Source organism: Oryctolagus cuniculus, chromosome 6 (assembly GCF_964237555.1).
Source record: "Oryctolagus cuniculus chromosome 6, mOryCun1.1, whole genome shotgun sequence".
NCBI lineage: Eukaryota > Metazoa > Chordata > Mammalia > Lagomorpha > Leporidae > Oryctolagus > Oryctolagus cuniculus.
This window is the reverse complement of record NC_091437.1, coordinates 13,169,466-13,182,308: the sequence shown is the minus strand read 5'-3', so window position 1 is coordinate 13,182,308 and position 12,843 is coordinate 13,169,466. Positions and strand designations below refer to the sequence as shown.

The following is a 12,843-nucleotide window of genomic DNA, read 5'->3' as shown; positions in this document are numbered from 1 at the left end:
GCCCAAGCACTTGGGCCATCCTCCACTGCACTCCTGGGCCACAGCAGAGAGCTGGCCTGGAAGAGGGGCGACCGGGACAGAATCCGGCGCCCCGACCGGGACTAGAACCCGGTGTGCCGGCGCCGCAAGGTGGAGGATTAGCTTAGTGAGCCACGGCGCCGGCCCTTCAGTATCTATTCTAATATATAGCAGACAGGTGACACCCACTGCAAGTCTGTTGGGGTCGGCGCCGCGGCTCACTAGGCTAATCCTCCGCCTGCAGCGCCAGCACCCCAGGTTCTAGTCCTGGTTGGGGCGCCAGATTTTGTCCTGGTTGCTCCTCTTCCAGTCCAGTTCTCTGCTGTGGCCCAAGAAGGCAGTGGAGGATGGCCCAGGTCCTTGGGCCCTGCACCCGCATGGAAGACCAGGAAGAAGCACCTGGCTTCTGGCTTCTGGCTTCTGGCTTCAGATCGGTGCGGTGTGCTAGCCGAAACGCACTGGCCTTAGCGGCCACTTGGGGGATGAACCAATGGAAAAAGGAAGGCCTTTCTCTCTGTCTCTCTTACTGTCTAACTCTGCCTGTCAAAAAAAAAAAAAAAAAAAAAAAGTCTGTTGAGTAAGATAATGAAGAACTTCTTAGGAATTTAAGAATGTTAACTTATATATGCTATCTCTTCTCAAATAAACGAGGAAAAGAAAAGATTGAGTGGACAGGACAGTAATTTATAGCTCTAAGAAATACTACAAAAAGGGGAAAAACACCTCACAAATAAAAGCTCATTTATACTGACTTCAACTCTCCAAAGCACAGTTATGAACCAGAAAAAAAAAAGTCACTGAAAGAGGTGACAAAATGTACATTTTCTTAACTAAATGAGAATATCCCTAAACTCCATCTAAAGACGTTCATTTTTATTTTTAAATAATTCTAATAAATTTACCCTAGAAATCAAATGAAAAGGGAAAAGTTGAAATGACTCATAAAAATATGGCAGAGAATAGAAAAACAGACATCCCTAATTCATCAGTAAATCTTTAGATATCTCTGCCTTATAATACACTTTATAACTGATGTTCAGAATGAGAACTCTGAATTGGCAGGAAAAGACTTGAATATTTAGAAAACAATACTTTGTAAAATTTCTCATTTAAAAAAACTAAAATAAAAATATATTTTGGTATAAAGGGCATACTTCAATCTTCTAATTTATTTTTTCCCTACAATACCTGGTAAATAAGAAAGTACCTTCAAATAAAGAAATGTACATTCAGAAAAGCCAGGACTGCTACCTTTGTTCGCATAACAAAGATATATTCTTTTGTCTCAGTTACAAGGCTCATTTCCCAATTTACAAAAAATGCAACTACAAACAGCCTACTTTAGGCAAAGATCACAAATTTGAATAGTTCATTCATGGGCATTGATTATGAAACTAATAATTTCATCTCTCATGATAGAAGAGACTTAATGGTGTAACTGAGTGCAAATTATAACCAAGTACCACAACATTCTGGAATGAAATATGCAACAAGTAACAGAAACAAGCTAAACTGACAACTACTTCTACTCAGACGAAATTTCCTCTGCCCAGACCAAATCCAGAGAACCTCTTTCCAAAGTATGTCTGACGGTCTGAGGAGGAAAACACACAAATCTGATCTGAAAGAACCTTAAACACACACACCCTCCTCCCCAAACACACATGAGTAACAGAGTTAAGAGGTTAGTTTTTCTTAGATCAGAGTTGTCTTGCGCTGTGGCAAAGCAGGTAAAGCCACAGCCTGCAGTGCCAGCATCCCATATGGGCGCCGGTTCAAGTCCCGCCTGCTCCACTTCAGATCCAGCTCTCTGCTATGGCCTGGAAAAGCAGTGGAAGATGGCCCAAATCCTTGGAACTCTGAACCCGCGTGGGAGACCTGGAAGAAGCTACTGACCCCTGGCTTGGGAGTGGCCCAGCTCTGGCCATTGCAGCCAATTGGGGAGTGAATCAGCAGATGGAAGACCTCTCTCTCTCTCTCTCTCTTTCTTTCCCCTCTGTGTGTAACTCTTTCAATAAATCTTTAAAAAACATATATATATATAGATATAGATATAGATATACAGAACTATATCTAGATATAGATATAGATATAGATATAGATACAGATATATTAAAAAAAAACCTGGCCTGGGGCAGATGTTACAGCATAGCAGATTATGCCAATGCCTATGACGCCAGCATCACATAGGAATGTCAGTTCAAATCCACTGCTCTACTTCTGATCCACTTCCCTAATGCGCATGGGAAGGCAGTGGAAGACAGCTAAAGTTCTTGGGCCCCTACACCCAGGTAGAAGACCCAGACGGAATTCCAGGCTCCTGACTTCAACCTGGGCCAGGCACAGTTGGAGCCATTTGGAGGGTGAACCAGTAGATGGAAGATTTCTCCCTCTCTCTCCTATTTCTCTCTCTTTCTGTCCCTGCCTCTAACTCTGCCTTTCAAACAGATAAAGCTTAAAAAAAAAAAAAAAAAGGTAGTCCCATAGTACACTGAAGACTGCTTCTTTTTCATTGAAAAATAAGCTATTCCCCTTAAATCACTAACCATGACAGACCTAGACCAACAAAAACCTATTCAGAATTATATTACTGTCATTGTATATACTGTACATAGTATGGCTGGTGAGCAAGTCTTCTACCTAACTGAAGTAACTCGATACTGCCAATTTAAATTTTAGAAACTCCCTGTAATTGGAGCTCTTATACACTGAGGTGTGAATCAAAGTGGTAAGCCACTTTAGAAAACAGGCTGCGCCAGCGACACAGCCCACTAGGCTAATCCTCTGCCTGCAGCACCAGCACCCCAGGTTCTAGTCCTGGTTGGGGTGCCAGATTCTGTCCCGGTTGCTCCTCTTCCAGTCCAGCTCTCTGCTGTGGCCCAAGAAGGCAGTGGAGGGTGGCCCAAGAAGGCAGTGGAGGATGGCCCAGGTCCTTGGGCCCTGCACCCGCATGGGAGACCAAGAGGAAGCACCTGGCTTCTGGCTTCGGATCGGCGCAGTGTGCGGGCCGCAACACACTGGCCGTAGTGGCCACTTGGGGGGTGAACCAACAGAAAAAGGAAGACCTTTCTCTCTGTCTCTGTCTCTCTCACTGTCTAACTCTGCCTGTCAAAAAAACAAAAAAAAAAAGTGTCTTATAAACACACACTTCCATACAACCCAATGCTTCCAATTCTATGAACTCATCTGAGAGAAGAAAAAAAAAAGGGGGGGATGCATGCTGAGACTGAGACACACACACACACACACACACACACACACAATGCAACAGTGCTCAGCAGAAAGGGCCTGCTGACATACCAAGCAGGACAGAGGGACCGCAGGCACTCTACAGAAAGACTCAGAGCCAGGCTCTAAAGGACAAATGCTGGGGGGCTCAGCTTACGTAATGTTCTGGAAAAGAAGCAATTATAGGAGGGACAAACAGAGCATGGATGCTGACTACGGAGGGCTGCATGGGGAATTCCAGGTGGTGCTGGGATTGTTTTATGTCTACACGAAGTAACTATTAGTGGGTATAAATTTATAAGTAGAAATAGGGAGAAAATTTTATCTAAAGTATAAAAGCATCCTTTAAAAAAAAGATTTATTTGTTTTATTGAAAGTCAGAGTTACAGAGAGAGGAGGAAAGTCAAAGAGAGAGATTGTTCATCCACTGGTTCACTCTCCAAATGACCTCAATGGCCAGGGCTGAGGCAGGTGGAAGCCAGGAGCCAGAAGTATTATAAAGTTCTCCCACATGGGTGCAGGGGCTCAAGCACTTGGGCTATCTTCCACTACCTTCTTAAACGCATTAGCTGGAAGTAGAACAGCCAGTCGCAAACTGGCACCAATATGAGATGCCAACATCGCAGGGAGCGGCTTAACCCTCTATGCGACAACACGGGCCCCTATAAACATATTTTAACACAAAGTCACAGTTAACTGAAATGCTCAAAAAACGAACTATTCCCTTGAAATTTTTTGGCCAGCTCACAAATGTATTCAACTTCATCAGTTAAAAAAAACCATGAAGTATTTGCATGTTTAAGCCTTAGTAACAGGAGCTTTTGTTTATGATTTTACTTGAGGTCAATTTTTTGTTTTTTGGATTTGTCTCATATATTTGTGACAATGCAAAATAAATGGGTACCTCAGGAAGCATTTAATTAAGGTTCTTCCCTCCTAGAATTCTCTCTAATAAAAAAAAGATGAAATAATGAATCCACCCACTCAACAAATAATATTAGAGGTCTATTATGTGCCCAAACAGGAAATACAAAAGGTAAACAAGAAAACCACCCCTGGTATCACAAAATTTAAATGAGCAACAACATGAAGAACGAAGGCGACTCTGGCAGAATCGCACTGCTTTTAGAGCATGCAGCAGGCACCTGTCACCCAACCATGGAAGTTCTGAATCTCGTCTGAAGCAGAGAAGATGGCTGCCCGTGAGGTCCACGTGCGCCCATCAGGGTCTGGGCCTCAGAGTGCCTGATCGTTCTGCGAAGTCAAAGACACAACTGACAGAGCATGCAACACCAGTGGTCACCATCTTATCACCCTTCAGGGTTTAAGGATGGAAAGACAGCAAAGAGACTGCGCAAGTAGGACGGTATCTCTTTACCAGCAGCATTAAGATAACCACCACACTCTAGGAAGGCTTTCTTTAGGGAAATCCTGGAACATGCAGATTTACTGTCACCATCCCAGGAGCAGTAAACACATCTGATAAAGAATACCATAACTGTAAGCTACTCTTTCTGGGGAACATAACTTTAAAAGGGAGGGGAAAAAGGGAAGAGAAGTAGGAAAGAAAATGAAAAGGACAGAAAAAAAATTTAAAAAAGGATAGGAACAGGAACTGGAGGCAAAAAACAAGCCAAAGGAGGTATAAAGATTTTTGCAATGAAGTCTTAAAAACAAATCAAGGAAGTGCAAGGAAACTAAAACAGAGGCATTAGAACCACACCCCTGCTTCTTTCTGTTACAAAAAAAGGAAGCCAGGATATGTAAAAAGAGGACCGCCTGCAGGTGTTTTGCCATGAAGTTACCATGTTCAGAGGTAAAACCATACTACCCCGAGGACCAGAGAGAGCATCTGATGAACACTCAGCTATGCCAAAGTTATCTGAAACTTTTTCCATCTCAAGCATCCTAATTACACAGTGCTTCTGGGAATACATTGGGGCCCACAGGACTGGGGTTAATAACTTAGCACCCCCCCAAAAAAAGAGAAAAGCTTTCAACAACTCTCAAAGCAACACCAATTAAAACAACATGTCTCACAGTATGTATATATTTATAAGTTAAAAGGCCGGGGGGGGGGGGGATGCTGTGGCACAGCAGGTGAAGGCACCACCTGTGAGGACGGCACCCCAAATGTGTCCCTGTTGCTCCTCCTCTGATCCAGCTCTCTACTTGTGGCCTGGGAAAGCAGTGCAGGATGGCCCAAGTGCTTGGCTGGCCCCTGCACCCACATGGGAGATCCAGAAGAAGCTCCTGGCTCCTAGCTTCAGACAGGCCCCATTCTGGCCATTGTGGCCTTGTGAAGAGTGAACCAGTGGATGGAAGATACCTCTCTGTCATTCTGACTTGCAAATAAATAGATAAATCTTTAAAAAAAAAAAAAAAGAAAAAGCAAATGCAATTTACTGGCATTTTACAGAAGCTGCATCTCAGAAGTCAAATGTAAGTAGTTTCTACTCCAGCATTTCTATTAAAGTCCAACAGTCCCTTTGCACCTTTCTCAAGGTCAATCATGTCTCGGAACCCACACTGTGAAGGGATTCCCACAGGTGATAAAGTGTGCACAGGCCCTAGGGAAAGCTGGGATGGCCCAGGAGGGTAAGGACAGCAGGCAATCACCAGACATTTGCTATTTCTGCAGTGAAACCTACAAATACATGACAATACAGATAACAATTCACGATAGACTTGGTTTAAAAAAAACTCAGTTGGTAGCAAACATACACACAAAAAAATTGGTTTTCAGAGCATGCTGGATGCTAAAATTTGAATAAAGAATAATAATTATGGAGAACAATAACCATTATTCTGTACCTGTGTGGATATTTTGGAGATCCCAGAGTAACTCTTAAGTCTTTCACAGGTTCACAGATAATACGCCCTTTAAATCTTTACTTTCAGTGTTAAATTTCTCTACCACAAATTGTCACATCAGGGTAGTGTTCAGGAATCTAGAGCTTGCAATGCAGAGAACAATTGCCAAATCTGGTTTTGCCACCAAGCAAAACCATGCTTCTTGAATTGAACTTAGTGAAATCATAAAATGGTATGCCCCCATTCTGTCCCAGGAAAAATGCTGTAACAGTAAGGGTGTTCTTACACCCTTAGAAATAGCATCTGATGATTCACAAAAAGGACACCAATTTGACACAAATGTCAAGATACAATAACCCATTAAACTTATTACCACAGTGCACCAATGTGTGTAACTGCTGACTATACATGACACGGATACTACACTATAACCAGAACATTCTATAAATGAGGTAAAATATTCCCACCAAGGGAAAAAAACAGAGACAAGTCTTCATCAGCAACAGTATGTGGGACAGTAAAGCAGAAGTAGTTACACACAACAGCCGTTAAAAGCTTCTTTCCTGACACTTCATGAAAAATACAACTATCTCAAAGATACTGTAAGTATGACAAATACAACCTAAAATGAGTAACTTTGGGTAGCAACACTTTTTACCTTCTTTGAGTTGACAATAACTTTAAAGATAGGCAAATCTTTGTCACTTAGGTCTCTCAGGATTCCTTCTAAATGGATACATTAATTTACTCTTGGTAAATTTCCCTTTAACAATCTTTCCAAACTTCAGCAACTCTCCAACTCTGGTGCTGCACTTACTAAAAATTGCCACAAAGTAATGAATACACTGGCCTCATTAAGGATGCCAGTATGAAGTAACGAACAGAAGTCACTTCTTTAATGCAGTCCTCTTGCTAATATTTTCTATGCATTTCTTCTTTGTCATCTTCACACTTCCATTCCCAATTAAAAAGACAACTTAAAATTAAAAAAAAAAAAAAGAGCTAAGACATGCACAATGGGAAGGAGAAATACCCATTTTTTTCCAACTTTGCTGCACACTGGAATATCCTGTGAAAATTCTAAATTAGGTCAATGCCATGATCCTATCCCTAGATTGAAACGTAAATGAGCATGGGCAGTAACTCAACATCCTTTTTTTCTTTTTTTAACCATCACAAGGAAATTTTAACATGAAGTCAGCTGAGAACAACTGCTCTCATCTATTACTGTCAGCATTCCAGGCCCCACGGTGAGGACTACCTTTAAAACTATAGTTCTCTGTCACAGAAAAAATAAATAAATAATCCTAATTTCTGATTAGAAGTTTTTTAACAAGTGCAAAAAGTAAAAATTCATTTTACTTTATACTCTCATTCCCATATGTTCAAGTTTTCATTTCAGTCATAAAAATAGGCTTAGAAGGGTATAAAGGTACAAACACACAATAACACGCAAACACACGCTACACACTCCAATCGATCAACTTTCAATAAATTATCAAAAACACTCAGAAGAATAATTTTACAGGGCTAACTTCATTCTTATACTTTATTAACAGTATTCACTCCTATAGAGATTATTAGCCACAATGCACCCTGACAATCACATGCTGGAAAAACAACTCAGTCAATAATGTACCATTTCTGTAAACAGAAATTGGTGCCACAACATTCCACATCTTTAAAATCCGCACTTTCAGGGTAAGGGGACTCATATCTCAGGTCCATGGAGCAAATAGAGAAAACAAAATGGTTTATAAAAGTATGAATCTAGAAATACCAGGTTTTTGTAAAGGTCACCCACAACTGATACAAGTTTCAGGTCCAAAATTATAGTTATTTTTGTCCTCCAAATTAGAACTTTATTAAAAGGACTTGTAGTCATATATTTTTGCACCTTAAAGTGAGCAGAGTACCATAAATGTCCTCTCTTCTCCCTCTACTGCGTTACCTAGTGTATCTGCCTGCCCCTTGAAAGGGCAGTATTCATCTCTAGAATATAAAATAAGTACTTCATAAAAATAGAAAATAAACATTACACACAGACTGGGTGTAAGAAAAAAATCATTTTTACTTCCCTTTTTACTAAAGGAAATTCTGAGTATAACTTTAATATATCACACTCTAATCCAAAGCCTAGGCTACTACCTGAAGTCAAAATCAAACAAGTTTAAAAAAATAAATAACACAGTTAATGCCTTCAGAATTTTCAGGAGTCCACTACTTTTACAAAATGCCCTTGTCCTAAAAGGTGTCATATGGTCAATTTCAACTTAAAACTTTAAGGTAAGTAATTTTTATAAATTAAATTTTAAAAATAGAGAAAACTACAAACTATCAATGCACTGTAAGTTGACTTTATTCAAGATAATATACAGTTAAACAGAATGATATGTTAAATTCTAAATTGGCAGAAAACATCATCCCCATCAAGATTCCATTTTCTTTCCTCAAAAAATAAATTCAGTTTTCAGATGGTAAGAATCATGCTGAGGGGGCCGGCACTGTGGTGTAGCAGGTAAATCTACCGCCTGCAGTGCTGGCATCTCATATTGGTCATTGGTTTGAGTCCCGGCTGCTCCACTTCCCATCCAGCTTCTCTGCTATGGCCTGGGAAAGCAGTGGAAGATGGTCCAAGTCCTTGGGCCCCTACACTGGTGTGGGAGACCTGGGAAGCAGCTCCTGGGTCCTGGCTTTGGATAGGCGCAGCTCCAGCCATTGTGGCCAATTGGGGAGTGAACCAGCAGATGGAAGACCTCTCCCTCCTTCTTTCTCTGTGTAACTCTGACTTTTAAATAAATAAATCTTTAAAAAAAAAAAAAAAAAGGAATCATGCTGAAAACCCGACAACACACAGAAATACAGAAAATACAAAATAAAATCATCCTGAATCTCACTATTCACAAGTAACTATCATTAACATAAATATCATTCCAGAAGATGGATGGGCTCTATATATTCACAACCACACATATATGAATCAATGTAAACACATCCATATATGTGTATATATATGCACACACAGTCCTTTCCTTTACAAATATTGAAGAAATGTAAGAACAGCTTAAGATAATTTTTTGAAAATCAGAAACATATACCTCATTCCGCTCATTCCGCTTATGTACTTCCATTTAAGCAGGCCAGATATGAAATAGTGTGTATGCACGCGCACATGTTACTGTTGTCAACTGCTTAAGAGAAGATGAAAAACTGTGTCTGTTTGCTTGTTTTATTTATGTATTTATTTTTTTTTTAGGATGAAAAAAGGATAAAGAAAAGGAAGACCCTGGCTGAGTTTTCCAAAGCCTGAGAACACAGGCATCTGTAGTAAAGAAGGCTGGCCCCCTGGAACCCAGGAGCAGGTTATGGTCCTGACAAAACTGCACAGCAGACAAGTCGGCTTTAAGGGCCTCGCCTTCCTGACACAAAGAGCGGTCTCCTTGTAACTGGGATCTGAGAGCTCTACTGACCAAGCTCGTGACCTGTGCGCTTCACTCAACCTTCCTGTGACTCACTCTATTTCAAAATGCCAGGATTCTCCCCTGCCTCTCTCTTCCCCACCATCTTTTCTGCTCCTCTCAAGATATACAAAACAAACAAACAAACAAATAAATCCTCTCCTCCGGGCTCACTGGGTTTCCACAATTCAACACACATCCCACATCCTTCCCACAAACTGCCACCTCCTCAAAGCACTGATTTTCCCCTAGTAAGTGATGAGAGCAAAGTGTGAGCAATTTTAGGGGGAGAAGACAGAACAACTAAAAAAAAATGTATGTAGGTACAAATTTTTAACTTAATATAAAAATAGCTTCATGAGGGGCTGGCGGTGTGGCTCACTTGGCTAATCCTCCACCTGCAGCACCAGCATCCCATGTGGGCGCCGGGTTCTAGTCCCGGTTGTTCCTCTTCCACTCCAGCTCTCTGCTGTGGCCCGGGAAGGCAGTGGAGGATGGCCCAAGTGCTTGGGCCCTGCACCTGCATGGGAGACCAGGAGAAGCACCTGGCTCCTGGCTTCGGATTGGCGCAGCGCCAGTCGCAGCGGCCATTTGGGGAGTGAACCAATGGAAGGAGGAACCTTCTCTCTGTCTGTCTGTCTCTCTCTGTCTATAACTCTACCTGTCAAATAAATATTAAAAAAAAAAAATAGCTTCATGAGATCGATGGGGAAAAAGGCATACTCTTACTACTTAAGATAACTCATTTTAAAAAGTTAGTAAAAAAAAAAAAGTGTTTTTTGCTCCAAAAGTACTCAGGCCTTAGCATATTTAAGATAGCAATGGGAAGCGGCTTTCTAACTCTCTACCCCTGACAGCTGCAGGGTACCTCAAAGTTCAAAGTGCATTCATGTGCATTATTTACTTTCAACCCCAAAACAGATAAAGAGGCCACTGCTGATTGCCTCTCTAACACCCATTTCCCTCATAGTCTTCCTTTCCACAAGTTTTTAAAATATTCTCCCTTTACTATGAAACACAGAGAAAGTGATCCCACCAGCAACTGCAGGAGATCCGACCTAACTAGCAGAAACCAACAAGGGTAACACACCTCCCTTGTCCTAACTACTCAGGAACTGTCTGTGACCTAATTCTAATCAACAAAACACGCAGGGAAAAGTACTCTGGTAGGCTTGACCAGATGTCCTTGCTTTTGCAAAAAGGGAGAGAGAGAGAAAGCTCCAGTTCTCCCTCTGGTTGATGCATATCGAGATGGGATCTTACTGACAGCCTAAGGATGGATCCAACACAGAGGACAGCACGGCCAAGAGAACCAGAGAACAGAGCTCCCAATTACTGGCTCAGAGCCATCCTATCCGATCTTAATGTTCCACTTCCGAATCCACTGCACATCACTGATTGGACTGTGGTGACACCACCTTAAACAGCATACCCCACACGCTTGGGTCTCCTTTACCTGTACTTCTCTGCTTTCCACTTGGGCTGAGTGAGGCAAGACAGGAGAAGAGTGGCTACTGCAAGCTATTAGGCCACCATGCTTCACAGCAATGTCAAATGCAACCGGTACAAACCAAGGGGATGGCATGTCCCCTTCCAGAGAACAATCGACTCTAACAGTTCCCGTGAAATCCCCACTTGGGTTGAGGAGATGCTGAAACTATGAGATGGCTCCTCCCCACCCCTCCTGCTCCATAAAAGCTGAGAGGTATCACAAAAGCAGATGAGGTACCACCCTGGGGACATGCAAGAACTGCAAAGTGACACGTGACTAAACAAAGCACTCTCCATAACCAACCCCTGTAGGTTTAGCAAGACCCAAATCCACTTCTTTTTTAAAAGGGGATGCCACTAAATAAACATCTGAGAGGGAGTGCAAATTAGGAAAGGGAGTGTTTTCGAAGCAGATATGCTATTACTATTCATTTACCATGTTGTTATTATTCATATTATTAATTCATATGCTTAATTAGCTTAAAAAGAAAACACTTCAAAATCTATACACTTTAAGCATTTTACTGCAATTAAAACATACACAAGTTTTCTCAAGAAGAACCTTACAACCCCAGGTCAAAGCCTCTTCAACTGCGGGTCGACAGATGCAGTTCTACTTTCTTCACCTTACAAAAACCACAGTCATGGTACTTCACCTGGGATTTACAGTTTCTGTTTCTTAACTAGGAAACAACATTTCACAAACACTTGAAAAGTAATCTTACTGTGGAATCTTTTCATGTTAGTTGGGGATTTTTTTCTTTTTTTTTTCTTTTTTTTAAAGATTCATTTATTTTACTTGAAAGTCAGAGTTACACCAAGAGAAAAGAGGCAGAGAAAGAGAGAGAGGTCTTCTATCCGATGGTTCACTCCCCAAATGGCCACAACAGCCAGAACTGCATCGAACTGAAGTCAGGAGCCAGGAGCTTCTTCCGGGTCTCCCACGCAGGTGCAGGGGCCCAAGGACTTGGGCCATCTTCTACTGCTTCCCCCAGACCATAGCAGAGAGCTGGATGGGAAGTAGAGCAGCCAGGACTCGAACTGACACCCATATGGGATGCCGGCGCTTCAGGCCAGGGTGTTAACCCGCTGCACCAAAGCACCGGCCCAGGGGATCAAGATTATTTCACCCTCATCTGTTTCAACAGTAATCCACCTTAGCTGTTCCCCTGTTTTCAAAGCAGTCAACTTCTTCCCAAACACCTTTTTGCCTTCAGAGTTCACTGAACAATGTTCCACTAGACTAGGTAATTCCATCATCATCAAACACATTAGCCATTAATAAGAGTTTTTGGGTACAAACACAAATGATTCTCTGTTAAGTATACTGGTGAGAATAAAATTCAAGAGTGAACTCCAGTAGTGTCCTGCCACTCAGTGTAGCATGGGCATCAGTCAATGCATTTTACAGAGAGAATGAGGAGTATAATTTGATGAGGATGCTAAGCAGAGGTCAGTTAAGAAAGTCCCGTTAGCAGGCTGTTCCCAAGAGTCTTTGCTTATTCTACTCACCATTCAACCCTCCGATAATTCATACAGATCAGCAACTTCTGCAATGAAAAGGAAGAAGATTTACATAAGCGCCTCTTGTTTGCCAGGCACCACACCTTGTCACTTTACATGAATTTTCTCAGTCTAGATAAACAACATGATGGGAGAGTTAGTCCCTCTCTCCACACACCCCCCAACCCTTCTCATCCAAACCCCCTAACGACTGCCTTTTTAAGCAAACGTAACTGTCAGCTAAAACAGCAGCCCCAGTAATACAAAATCATCTAAGCAAATTTAAGAAAGCTTGAGTACAGCTTCATATCTGACATCCACTACACTGGGG

The 12,843-nt window shown here is 41.8% G+C and overlaps 1 protein-coding gene across 17 annotated transcripts in view; it reads right to left on the bottom strand.

Moving 5' to 3' along the window:
• The window catches only part of CSNK1G3 (casein kinase 1 gamma 3), a 133,345-nt gene that overhangs the window by 115,403 nt on the left and 5,099 nt on the right, over window positions 1–12,843 (bottom strand). For 14 of the 17 annotated variants that reach the window (XM_051843354.2, XM_051843350.2, XM_070076050.1 and 11 more), the window contains exon 2: window positions 12,522–12,559. The exons of the other annotated variants lie outside the window; for them this stretch is intronic. The gene's annotated coding sequence lies outside the window, so the exon portion shown is untranslated. The remainder of the gene's footprint in view (window positions 1–12,521; window positions 12,560–12,843) is intronic. 17 annotated transcript variants of the gene reach the window in all.